Raw genomic sequence first — 14,922 nt, forward strand, 5'->3', positions numbered from 1 at the left:
AAAATTTGTTTTACATCGGAATGGAAATTTCTAAGGTCGCGGGCTTCTGCACCCCCCCCCAATTTTAAAGCTTTCAGCTGCCACCACTTGTTTTCTAGTTCTCGTATGTTTTGCGGTTTCTGTAGATGTTGGTTTTATGCCAGCTTCGAGGATCATGGCGAGCGTGTATCTTTTCTTGAATGAGTTGATTAATTTCAGCACATTTTTCATCAACCCAGTCTTGATTTTTCTTTTTCTTTAAGCCAGCTGTGATTTTGGCTGATTCATTAATGATCTTACTGCTTGACAACCATTATTCTTCCTGGTTGAAAGAATTGGTTGGGTTTATACGAAGTTGTTATTCGATGGTATGTTGATATTTTGTTTTTACCACTGTTAGGTGAAGTTTTGAAACGTTATATTTTTTCCAAGATTGCTGTTTTAATTCAAATTTGGGCTTCTTTCTGGTTGTATATTTAGCACGTGTGATGCCCAGACGGTGATCAGTTCTACACTTAGTGCTGATTTAGTGATATGGATATCCTTCTTTGTCTTTCTGGCGGACGATGACATAGTCTAGAATGTGCCAATGATGAGATCCGGGATGTTTCCACGTGATCTTACATCTATTTGGGAGCTGGAACTGAGTGTTGGTAATGGATAGCTAAAAATCTAACAAAGTCCTAACAACAGGCGGCCGTTTGAGTTGCATTTACCAAGTTTATGCTTCCCAATGACAGAGTTCCAGAGTTTATGGTCTTCCCCCACTCTCGCGTTTAAGTCGCACAACAGCATTTATTTGTCACGTGGTGGGGCTCTGGTTATAAGCTTGCCAAGCTGCTGGTAGAATTCTCGTTTCACCTCACTGTCGGCATCTAGGGTTGGTGCATATGCCGAAATGACAGTAATGAAGTTATCAGAAGGCAGTGGGACTCTAAGAGTCATAAGTCTCTCAGTTACAGCTGTTGGTGTGAGCTGATGATCATGCATAATATGTGACATTATAGAAAAGCCAACTCCGTGTACTCTTTTTTCATCTTTATCCCTTCCCTGCCAAAAGAAGGTGTGTCCTGAACCCTTTTCTTCCAGCTTACCGTCCTCTGAAAGTTGGGTCTTGCTAAGTGCAGCAATGTCCACATTAAGAGCCGCGAGTTCCTTTGAGACCAAAGGAGTTCGTCGTGCTTGTCTATCCGTATCATTGAGGTCTAGCAGGGTTCTTACGTTCCATGCACCAAAAGTTAGATTTCTGGTATCGACCGCAAAATAGGGTGTCCCACTGGATGCGGATTTCCAGTCAGGCACAGTTGTGAGTTCCGATTTTTAGCCCACATTTTCTAGGCCCTCCCCTATTCAGGATGGTTAGCGGTTGTCCTCAATAGGCATGCCCAGTCGGAGACGCAGGACAGAGCCTCCGGATAGTCACAGTTCCAAGAGAGGGCGACCATCAGGCACCCATCGCCAGTGTGCAGGTCCAGACTAGGACCTCCGAGTTTCACCAAAACCTGCTCCCTTCGCCCTTGTCCCATCGCCGCTGGTCTTGTCATAGAAGAGAGAGAAAAAAAGAGAGAGAAAATCAAACCAGAGTAAAGAAGGAAAAGCCATTGCCATATGAATTTGCTTTGGGTGGGCATCAACTTGCCAGGAAGAAACTCACACACTGTGGCTCCCAAACTTTTCATCGCGGCACTGGTAGGGGTGACGTGCAATATCAGGCAAAGGTGGTTGCAACGGACAACCGCAAAAGTAAACAGTTTATATGTTTGTTCACCGCCTCATAGCCAGTCGGTCTTGCTATTGGGATATTTTAAAGTCAGAGGTGTCCTCCTTATCCCAGCCAGGGGGCCCGCAACGCACCGGGAGCAGGGGTTGGTGATGTGTCAGGGCGTGGCCATACGATTAATATATATATATATAAATATATATATATATATATTCTTGATTATAGACGTATTAATTCTACCCTATATGTAGCACCTAAATAAACATTTGTTTCGCATTCTTTTACGATCACTAACTGATATAAAATGTAGACATAAAATATGATTTGTGTTTAATATTTAATAATTTACGCAGGCGTATATAAAATGAATCATATCTATCAAACCATTAACACGCGTAGATATCATAATTTGACTTTTATATTTAAATCAGATATTATTACAGAAGTAAATCATAAATTATAGGTTTAAACATATTATTTTCTTTATTAATGTTTATATTACTCGTCATAATCGACTGATTAGATATAATGTAAAATGTGTTTTTTTTTCAATATGAGCGCATAAAATTACGAAACGAGGTTCGAAAGAAATCTGAAATCTCAGAACGGTAAAGTCCTTGTCATCAACTACGTTACTATTCCCTAACCAAAAAATTTACTTTTCCAATCTAGGCATGTAGTGGTTAAGAACTCACGTTTTAGCACTGTCCTCAAATCCGGACTTGTTTTAGTGAAAATACATCGTAGTTACTTTATTGCTTTTTACTATTATCTTATGTCTCTGAATAAAATGGAAACTGTCCTGCAGAAAACTTATAGTCTCTATAGAAGATACATATATCTAGAATGTGAAATTATGTGAAAGCTGTCCTGCAGAAAATTATAGTCTCTATAGAAGATACATATATCTAGAATCTGAAATTATGTTAAATTGTTTTCCGTGTTTGTCTCTGTGTGTACATTTCCTTGCCAAGCTACTCTGTCGATTTTCAGTCTACAGGCTTGACATTAGACATAAGATTATGGAGATTTGGGAAAACCCCTTTGTATTCGGTTTTCGGCTAAAAAGGTAGATGCCAAGGGGCCAGCGTTTTACGATTTCACCTTTTAAAAGCCTTATTTTGGGTCTAAACACTTGAAATTATAGCTAGAGATGACTTGGACAAGGACCAAGCTATTTAATTCGGTTTATACCTAACACAATAAATTGTGAGGGTCAAAATTGGGGTCAAAGTTAAAAAAAAAACATTGATCTCTGCGGTCGCTACAAAGTTTTCAGCCAATCTTTAGATAAACCATTTGAAATTTTACATAAAATGTAGTCATACATTGGGCTAGATTTGAGATCGGTTTTTGCCCGAAAGTTTTGCTGCCAAAGGGACCAAAGTTTTAAATAACATCAAATTTGCGTTCTCTCCAGCCAGTTTTATGTTTAAACATTTAGACCCAATGTTACATAAAGGGTATTCAGACATGCAGCAATCTTTTAAATCCGATTGTGGACGAAAGTTTTGTTGACAAGAATCAAAGTTAAAAGTGATTAACTTTGTAGACTCTACCAAATACTTCCGCCAATTTTGGGGCTAAACACTTGAAATTTTAGTTGTAGCTAAGCTAGTCATGTCAACCTTTTTAATATATATATATATATATATATATATATATATATATATATATATATATGTGTGTGTGCACATAAAGTTATTAACAGTACACAGAGCTCGGCCAAAAGCGGGCTGAACGGCTAGTAGTTTAAGAAAATCTCTTCAAGTTCAAAAAGTGGCCAGAAATTAGTTCAATGACCGTTTAAGTTACATAAACTGTAATTTTTCCATTAGTCAGAAATATCGCTCATTGAACACTATGACTAGAAAAAAAGAATACTCTGTCATTGTAAATATTTGGAAAAGGCTAAGTAGTATGGTATGTAACCTCATATAAGGTTGACCTTAAATCTCTACCCAAAGAGACACTTGTGGACAGTCTAGAAGGAATGAACATTTTACATGAATAGCAATGTAATAGACAGCGTATAATATGCGGTACTCATATTTACTTATATTAGAGACGAAGAGAAATAAACCATGCCATTTCATCTGTTAATTGATAGAGAACTGCTGTTTCTATTTAACAACTTAATATGATGTTTAATGCACACGTCATTATCTATATAATACTAAAACTCTATGGATCTTGTATGTTTGCAATCAGAATTCCGGTTTTCAACATCCGGTTGCGCATGCGTAAATAGCAACGTCTTCAATCCGTTATTCCAATTCCGGAATTTTTATATCGCTTTTAATACAAACAATTTCATTTAATTTGATCAAATAGTTATTTTTTTTTTTTTAACGGCTAAAAACATTCAACTTCGTAAAGTCTGTCGCAGTTTCAAAAAAAACTTCTCCCTTTTAAAAAACAAAAGTAAACAAACAAGAAAAACAACACTCATTATTAATAGAAGCAGCGGCGGTGAAAGAAACACCTCTCACTTTCACTCTCATAGATTTCAACACTCCTACTCCCTCTGTTTTCGTTACGTACGCGAGAAATAGTTACGTGTATGTGTGAGAGAGAGAAAAAGGGAGCGATGTAAAACTGGATAGAGTTATCCCCCTTAACTAATGCAGACCTTTTTACTAGAGGGCGTTATTACAAAAAAAATTATTTTTCTTCTTCCCATGTTTTTTAAAACGAGAATGCCAAGAGCGATAAGGGATCTGTTCATTGTGATACTTTTAAACACAGGATGTTCAAATCCTCTTGAGTTGTGGGAAAGATTTTCCAACTCCATGGCAATGGATTACTACAATGCAATGCAAATCCAAGTCAACAATCAGAACATTGTCAATAAAAATGCCATCAACAACACGTTGAGGTACATAAATGATAAACTTTGTGCTGCTGACAAATCACTGCAAGATTTTGGATTGCCTTTGCCTCAGAATTTACCTAATGTGGTTCACATAAATAGAGCCATAATGGATGAGCAAAGTTACAATATAGCAGAGCAAATGACATATGTAAAGACACATCAACATTTATTAAATGACGAACAATCGATCATCTACAACTTTATATGCAGTTGCTTAAACACATACTCTTCTTCATTGATTTTTATCGATGCTCCAGGAGGCACAGGAAAGACCTTCTTAATAAAACTTCTTCTTTCAAAAGTAAGGAGCTTAGGACAAATTGCACTGGCTGTAGCATCATCAGGTATTGCTGCAACATTGATGCCTGGTGGTCGCACTGCTCATTCCAGATTCAAGCTTCCTCTCAATGTAAGAGAAAATGATGTTTGTAATTTTGATAAACAATCAGAAACAGCCAACTTGATAAGGGCAGCAAAACTTATTATTTGGGACGAATGTCCAATGATAAGAAGGGAGAGTTTAGAGACCTTATTATTAACATACAAATTAAATATTTTACACAATGGGTACTGAATGTTTGCTTAAATTAAATGAAAAAAGTTACATTTTATTTTCATTTTCTATTTAAAAAGACATTATTAACATGTGGAGAGTGTTTTTTTATTATTCTGTACTTTCAACTAACAATTTCATTTAAAAGATGATATATCAAAATTTGAATTTAACTATAATAAGGAGTATGATACCTGTTCAGTGCATATTTACCTATAAGTATGACCAACCACTTATAATTCAGTAACTGTAATTTAAAAAAAATAACAATTATAATAAACAGAACGACTCATAGAAATCTATCTATATTCTTTTTTCATTTTAATATACTTTCATAGAAATGCTTCTGTTATGTAAAAAAAAACTATTTTCTTTATGCCACAAGTGTCACGCTCATACATGAATTCCATAGCTAATATAATGTACTGACCCAACGGGTGACGGGTGGTCTAGTATTTTATAGATATAAATCAAGCATAGAATTGAGATGATCTGCTTAACAAATGGGATTCATATATCATGAACATGCGTGTGTTTTCAGAGACCAAAAACGTAAAACACCTGGCTAAATTCAAGCGGCCACCCCACATCCATGCATAAGTTTTTGGCGTATGTGAAAAAAACGTATGATTCCCACGCTAAAATTTTAGAACAAATGTTTTTTGAAAACTTTGATGACATATGTTATTCCGCACATATTGAAGGCAGATATGATATATCACGTTCCCATTAATTAATGTAAAGTATTTACTAAATTTCCTTCGAATAAACTATCAGTTAAATTGATATCATGATACCGATGTACATTTTATCTAACTGATCACATGAAAGAAAAACATAATAAAGAGTAGCTCCTCTTCAATGCCTCTCTTTATTTTATAATGCCTCATTTTTTCTTTAAACAATTAACTACATTTATGCTATACTTTTCGATTTACAATTATATATTGCACTTATTTTTTATATTCCATCATTATTTTCAGCACATTATCTCAATACTTCATTGTTATTTCATATCTAAATTTTGTAAACAAGTTTTAATCTAAAATTCGAGTTCTTAATATGTTGTCTTTATTCATCGTCAGAAACGTGTAAGCTAGATTCTAAATGTCATAGCTTTAAAGGTTCCTTTATTTTTATTTCGCCTATGTACTTGGTGATATAACATAGTTTTATATCTATTATCTTCCTCCATTATCTCGTAAGAACATGTTAGTGTGCCAATTGTATTCGCCTTAATGCAGCTTTCAATAGTTCTAAATTCCTTCAATGTCTTAGCAGTTGTTTGTTAGTAGTTGGTTAGTAGGGCCTAAGAAAATGGAGCGAAAGGTTGTTTCTTTGTCTGGGTTCAAACCTCATAATTGGAATAAATTGTAACTAACTTTGAAGATAAAATCATTGAATGAAGATGTAAATATTTTATAAACCAAACTTAAATGAAAGAAATATGTAAAATTACAAGGAATAAACAATAAATTTAATATATCTCAGAATTAACACTTGCATAAGTAGATTTTCACAAGGAAATCCACAATTACAAAAGAAAATTAAACTATATCACGAATATAAATAAAAAAACTGCTATTAAATAAATAAAACCACCCACATGTTCAGCTATCTACAATGATGTTCTTTCGGAGATTTCAAACACTCCACAGTTGTAGAATACGTGGTTCCCGAAGTTAAAAATTTTACTTCTCGAAAAATAAGCCTTGGTTAAAACCAGTCACTATCAAATTCACTTACTCAATATTAAATAACTATTACCTATATACACATTCATATTGTTTTATTTATACGTCAGACACATGTTCAGGATATACCAGGAATATTAAAACCAAACAATAAAGGACATAGATTGTTTCCTGATCAAAATTAAACAGTTTTGTTTTTTCGTTGGATGGCAAAGATTATTGATGTTAAAATAAATTAGTAATTTACAGAAATCATTAAAAAATATACCAAAAAAACTATTAACACCCGAAATCTAAAAAAAATATGTCAACGTAATAATGTAAAAAAAAGTGTGCATTATTTTAAACTCAAGAGGAGATTAAATAAGTACATGGCGACATATATATACATCAGTAGTTCGCTCCAAAATAGTTTATGTTTGCTTTTCTGGTTAAATGTAGCAATATTATATATTGAAATATAGCAATATTATATATGTTTAAATATAGATGTATTAATGTTATCACAACTATATAAATATATATTAATTTGGCGCCACTTAATATCTATATTAATAAAGCAACCGCAAGAATCCTGCTCTGGAAAAAAGGTATCGTACGTTTGCAAAAACAAATGCCACAGAAAAATTCAATAGAAATATATCGACCACATTTTAGATACAGTCAGTAGTGGAATAAATTCTACATCACACTCTTCGAGCAACATCATCAGAATCGCAACATTGCTAAATAATACAAATGCCTTCTTTCTTTCTAAATATTAAGTCCTACCACCGAGGCGAATTCTACGCGTTCCACAGAATCTGTGACTACTGTGACCGTAACTGGCTTATACATACATAGGCCTCACATAATCTCTCCAATTTACGGTTCATGAATAATAAAAGGGCCCTTGCCAACGTCTGCCCATACTGATTAGGTAAGCTCTGAAAGTTCTCATATTTCGGAATCTAGTTCTTTGCTTAATAAGAGACAGTTACAAAAATGAAAATATGGCGTCACTAAGAGACATTTTTTTACACAACGTCAAGTTTTAATCGTGAATGCAAGCCTCAAAGGGGGGGAAACCCATTTTATTTTAGTTTATGCCTGGTTAATCGTATTTTATATTGAACTTTTATTTTATTATATTTTAAAGTTTCAATTTTTATGTAAGAGTTGCTGGACAATGTGGTTGTGTAGAATACCACACATGCAACAAAAGTAGACCATCAGCCGCCTCTTTATCTGCATAATTGCTACCTCGGAAAGCGCAGCGGAGATGGATGCAGGGCCCTTTTCCATGCACGACATGAAGCTACAACCATCCTGTTATTATACAATTGATGATAGTAGCCGCTTTAACCGCTACCAAATAGTTAGGGATCCTGTATTTCCGTCAAGCTATAGCAGACGGATCAAGGCGTCAGACAAATACAACCCAATCCAATTACATACGCATGTATGGTATTCAAGCAACCCCAAGATTCCCAGATTTAGGGGATAGGGGTGTGGTGGGAATGGCGGACACCGTTCATTTCCCTATGCAGGACAAATGTCCAACATTGGGGCTTTTCGAGTCCTGTTATCGCACCCTTGTGCCTGGGTAAAGCCAAAGAAAGAAATATGAAAGTCGGGCGATAGGCAAAGCCTATCTACTCCTTAAGAAGTTTAGATTTCCAAACTGTTAATTTGTTCAAGACTCCAGTTATAAGAAGGTCGTCGACTTGAACTTAAGTTACCTTCCTCCTTTTTAAATGCAAAGCCATATGATGTCAGTAGCACTGGGTTAGCTTTAGAGTGTTCCTTCTCCTAGACTGTTGACTTGAGAATACGTACGGGTCAATCAATATCGAGAGGGTAAGCCCCGCGTCTGGGTCCAATATATGGTATTTCTGGGACTCCGGCTGAGTAGTTATTATTAGTTGATTTAGTACGAAAGGTTATATATCTACTGAATATTTACATTCATCAAGATAACCGAACAGGATGGTACTATGCTTTCCATTTTATTGTTAATTGAAAAGAGGGGATAAGTAAAGAAAAAAACGCATACGATGGGAGTATGTAGATTTGCATCTGGTTGATTTTAGAGAAGAGTTATTTTATGTTAAAATTTTGCTCATTTATTAGTTTAAGAAAAGAATGAAATATTAAGGCATGATTCAAAGTTATATTAGGTAATAAGATAAAATCTGACGCACGAACTCTGAATATTTTAGTCGATACAGGAGAAATAATATGTTTATATTCAATGTAGATTTAAGTAACGATATAACTACGATCCAAAGTACATTAAAGAACAAATATGATTGAAAGTAATGTATAAGCTATGGAAACTTCAGGATAAATAATTAGATATAAACAACAATATGAACATATTTACAACGGATACTGGCGGAATTTTTAATATATATTGTGGATATTAAGCATATTATTTAAATAATGTTATTTTGGTATCTGACGTTTAAATATAAATCGTTTATTGATTATATTCTGAGATGTATTCGGTACAATTTTACAAGCAGCTCTTTTTTGTATAAATTTGACTTGCATTAAATGGTTCGAGCAAAGGTTCAAATACAGTGTTAATATACAGTAAGATTCCAACAAGGCTGTTAAGGTAGATAAAAGAATTTAAACAAGTTAAACTAAGTTCCATAGATCAGAACATACATGCAGTGACTAGGAGTCAGAAAAAATTATTTGAAAACTACCTACGATTCTTCCCATTTTGCGTGTGACGAAATTCAATTGCAGCCATTTTTACAAAAAGCATGAAAACGAAAAAAAGCAAAAAGAAATAAAACATAATCTTAAGGACCTGTTTAATTTTGAGAACATATTTGTTAAAAGAGAAAAATAAATTAAAAAAAAACGCCAGAAATTGATCAAAATGTAGAGAAATTAAGTAAAGGTTTTAGTACAAAAACATGTACAATTTGAGTAAAAGAAAGCAACATGTATACAATGCTTTCGAATTAAATGTATCACAACAGTATAAAAGACACATCATTATCGTTAAATCCCGATTAATGTTCAACACCAGGATAGGGAACGCAGCAAGAATTTTTACCATTTTTTAAAAATAGTTTTCCAATGTTAAATACCTTACTGTTTTATTTAAGAAAGTAAGGTTCAAGTACAGATGTTGCACGTGATAATATATATATATATATATATATATATATATGTATATATATATAGGATTGATATGTAGTTTGCTTGAAGCATTGTGTGGGATAGGTGTGTAAAAGAGATTTAGAAGGCTGTCACAATGCGAGGAATGAATTGTAATCGCTGTTGGTAAGAGGAGACGAGAAAAGTGGCGATTTACAAATCAATAAGTACATACACACACACACATATATATATATATATATATATATATATATATATTTATTCAGTTGTATGGTAAAATGTCTTACTTGTAAGTCTATGCGATGTATCCAGCATGCTTTGAATCAACCTGTTACGCACACTATTTGAAAAGGGAAATTTTTTCCGAAATTAATAATGGAATACGTCGCATAGACTTACAAGTAAGCCATTTTACAATACAACTGAATATATATATATATATATATATATATGTACTTATTGATTTGTAAATCGCCACTTGTCCTCTTCTCATCTTACTAACAGCGACTATAATTCATTTCTCACATCGTGACAGCCTTCTAAATCTCTTTTACACACACGCCCACACACACACACACACACACACACACATATATATATATATATATATATATATATATATATATATATATATATATGTATATGTATATTAAAAAACAAACTTAAAACAAAACATCAAATTACTAGATGAATCATTTGAGATCAAAATGCAAACATGAGGGTTAAATTATAGGGAAAAGAAAAAAAAACGGTTTCGAAGAAAGGGAGGTTTCTGCAAGGCGTGTTGCGCGTGTAGTTGTGAGACAACCGTTGCACATACATCCAATGAATCGGCAATGTTTGAATCGTGTGGTATGAACAAATCCATGGCGTTTTCAACCAATTTTAAATTAAGATTAACACATAGAGTTCACACAGCACATTGAATTCCAAAAGGATCAGTCTTGTTAGTACTGGCACGGTTAGTAGAGATACCGGTGTGTTTACGTAGAATGTTCTATCTTCATTTTTAATATACTACTAATTAGAGCTATGAAAAGAGAATATTCTTTAAATTATGTTGACTCTCGATTATATATCAGTGAATACCTTATATTTTTTTGGGCTCAAATAAAGTTTTAACTTAGATCCATGCCCAAGGTAGGTATATCTAAAATTTCAAGTGCTTAGACTCAAAATTGTCGGAGGGTTTGGTAGAGTTCTCAAAGGTCAAATCGTTGAACTTTGATTCTTTAATCGCCAAATTTGTGGCCGAAAACATCACATCGATGTTCCCAAATCTCAGTACCCAGTATATCAACTTTTTATCTGTACACTTAAAATTGTCAGAGTTATTTCGTATGGAAATGTACACATACAGACACACACACAGACAGATACACAGGCACGTTCAGTTTTATAGATATATAGATAGATAAAATGTAACATGTACAATTATAAACAGCATGATTAAAAGCTCACTAAGACTTTTGTTCCTCATAAAAGAATAATATATAAAGAAAATATTTTTATGTAAAATCTACGCTAATCTAACAATAAAGTGTTCTTGTGATACAATTTCAAATAAACATAATCATGATAAAGTCAGAAATATCTTTTTCAACCGGACACAAAATTGACATTTAGATTTACTGCGATTGTATAACCAGTTTGTCAACTAAATATTTGGCTTCCTCATGTGAGGTAAAAATGGCATTTCAAATAAATACACATTTTCTACAGATTTTTATGCATATTATGATAGATTGAATACGACATCATTCACTGTGTATCTTTGTCAATTATCAAAACTAATCAAGTGAATGTCACTGTTGAACGCAAAGACCTGCATTAAAGAGGCGGACATGTTTGCAGAACCGTCAGTTTAAATCAGGATCGTCTACTCTTTGCATTTAATCATCTTCTCAATTTACGCATGTCAATGATTTCGTCTTAAATAACTTCCAATATATACATTGATTCATGTATGTCTTATCGATATAATTTGATACTTTCTCTTGCCTCCCGAAATAATATGGCAATCTTATTACGCCTGGCGTATGCTTCTGATATCATATCCTATTCTGCATGCTTTTGTGTGAGTTCATTTCTTCTTCTGCTAGCGTCTTGACGCCCTTTTTTGTATTATCAAAATTATTCATTGCTTTTTTTCTCATAGAAAAAATACATATATATATATATATATATATAAATATATATATATATATATATATATATATATATATATATATATATATATATATATATATACTAGCATGGGCGCCCGGCGTTGACCGGGTGTTTAGATGTGTATGCTGAGCAAAAAAAAAAAAAAAAAAGTGGTAGTAGGAAGGCAGGCTCAGAACCCGTACCGCAAAGGAGGAAAAGAACGGAGTAAAACCTAACGTTTATGCTGTTACGACCACCGCCAAACCGGAAGCGACATTTTTAAAAATTAAGGCTTGATAATATAAAGGAGATATAACTTTCCAAAATATCGGCGAAAAAAGTGACCCCCCCTTGTAGAAAAGTGCCTAGTTGAAGGGGAAGATATGAATGTTTTTAGACAATTTTTTGATATTTGTCGTATGAAATATCGACATTTAAAACGATACTGATCGTGAAAAAATTCGTCGCCTCTATTGAAGGTTAAGGCAGACATGCAAACAGCCATACATACATACATTTATATATTGGTAACTAAAAATTTTCGACCCAAACTGATAAAAAAGCTTGCCCTATCTCTGAATACACTTTATGTAAAATTTCAAATGTTTAGACCAGAAATTGTATGAGTAATTTGGTATAGACCGCAGACGTCAATTTTTTTTTTAAATTTGACCCCTATTATGACCCCTTAAATTTATAGTTTCGGGCTCAAATCACTTTATTAAGTTAGATCCAGGTTCAAGAAACCTATATCTAACATTTCAAGTGTCTAGACCCAAAATTGTCGGAGGAATTTGATAGAGTTCTTAAAGGTCAAATCGTTGAAATTTGACCCCTTAACAGCCAAATTTCTGGCTGACACCCGTCACATCGATTTGCCCAAATCTCAGTAGCCGGTATTTCAAATTTCGAGTCTATAGACTAAAAATTGACAGAGTTATTGCGTAGGGAAATGCACACAGACAGACAGACACACAGACAGACAGACACGTTCACTTTTATATATATATATATATATATATATATATATATATATATATATATATGCATGTCATTAATCAACGGACACATGTTTGCCACAGCCGGGTACCTTAGAATGACTGTGCTACTGTTTGAACCTCAGACCATATGTGCTATTGCCGAGAGTGATAACGCTTACGCAACGACGTTCTAGATGTCTTTTCGTGTTAATATTATCTATACTCATTTTCTTTTTGTTGAATGTTGAACGATAATTAAATACGGTTATTATCTTATTACATTTTCGGGAATTAAAACAAAATTCTATAGGTAAACCGCAACAGGACTTATTTATTTATTAATAATTTACTTATAAAATAATTATGTTTCAACAGCTCAGTATCGTAGCTATATGTGTTAAGATTCGAAGCACAGATCATATGAGCTATATATATATATATATATATATATATATATATATATATATATATATATACACTATCATAGAAATAGTATTCCTTTTTTCGCCCGAATTGATGAGAGAGGGTAATAAAATGCATTGTAATGATGATGATATTTTTGCATTCACGATCTGAAAATTGCATCTGTTGTTTGCAGACCTTATCTTTGTTAAACCTTAAGAAAACAACCGATGTCATTGAGGTTTGTCCTAGGCAGATAATACGTAATTTTCCTTTTCAAGGCAAAAATAATGAACGGATAAACACTCATAGAAACCTGTTAACATGCACGAAGACGTTTTTTTCGTGAGATGTGTCTATCGATTTCAGAAATATGAAAGAGATGGTAATGAAAAACCGTAGTTCAAAGGCCCATACCCAGCCACCAACATATCGCATGCTAAAGTTCATTGAGAATGGTGATGATTATGTAGTAAAATACATTCTGAAGAAAAAATATACGATGTATTACATCCCTTTAGTTACAGAATCACAACACCAACGAATTACATATGATTCCGAGTAATTTATTTAATTTTGTTAAGTGCGATTTTTCCTCGTCTTTAACAATTTACTATTTTATTACGTCAAGACATTTGCATGGCATGGAAGCCACTCAGGGATAAGGGTTATTGTAAGTACAGTACTTAACTGTGGATATTTAACGTGTCTACTTAAGGGGGCGGTTCATCAAGAATTTGTTTACGTTGGACTTGAAGACATCCAAGTTGTAGTCAGGTGGGAAGAAGACAGACGGAACAGAGTTCCACAGGCGTGCAGGTCTAAGAAAGAAGCTTTGTTCATGGAATCTACGTTTGGATTAAGGCACAGAAAAAGAGTGGGGACATTTTTGACAGTGGATTCAGCTAGACGGGTGTTTTTCGTGAAAGATTGGCGAGGGGGACCAGAGATTGGAGTTCAGCCGAACACCTACCATGGAAATAACGATAAAACAAGGATAGGCTCGCAACGTCTTTTCTGTGGGAGAGAGGTTGCAGGGAAGAGAAGAGGGCATTCCCCTCTAAGCCACGAAGTCTATTTTGTACTCTGTCAAGGCAGTATAGGCTGTTTTTAGGAGCTGCTACCCAGATAGCGCCTCAGTATTCTATCCTTGGACGTACTTGGCTTTTATATAGATAGAGAAATGCATCAGTAGTGAGATATCTTCTGGAGCGGTAGAATGATCCCACCATATTTCCAGCGACCTTGGTAACAGCCTTGATGTACGTGTTCCATTTTAGATCAGGAGTGTAGGTCATGCCCAGGAGCTTGTCAAAACATGGGGCTTCTCCTAGACGAGAGGCATCCATTTCAATTGATGCCAGATGGGGATCATAATTTATCTGAGAATTCTCAGCTTTTAATTTGATGTTACATGTTTATCATTCTTAACCTTATCTTGGCGGATTTCT

Source organism: Euprymna scolopes, chromosome 9, assembly GCF_053919585.1.
Source record: "Euprymna scolopes isolate OS-2025 chromosome 9, ASM5391958v1, whole genome shotgun sequence".
NCBI classification, from domain to species: domain Eukaryota; kingdom Metazoa; phylum Mollusca; class Cephalopoda; order Sepiida; family Sepiolidae; genus Euprymna; species Euprymna scolopes.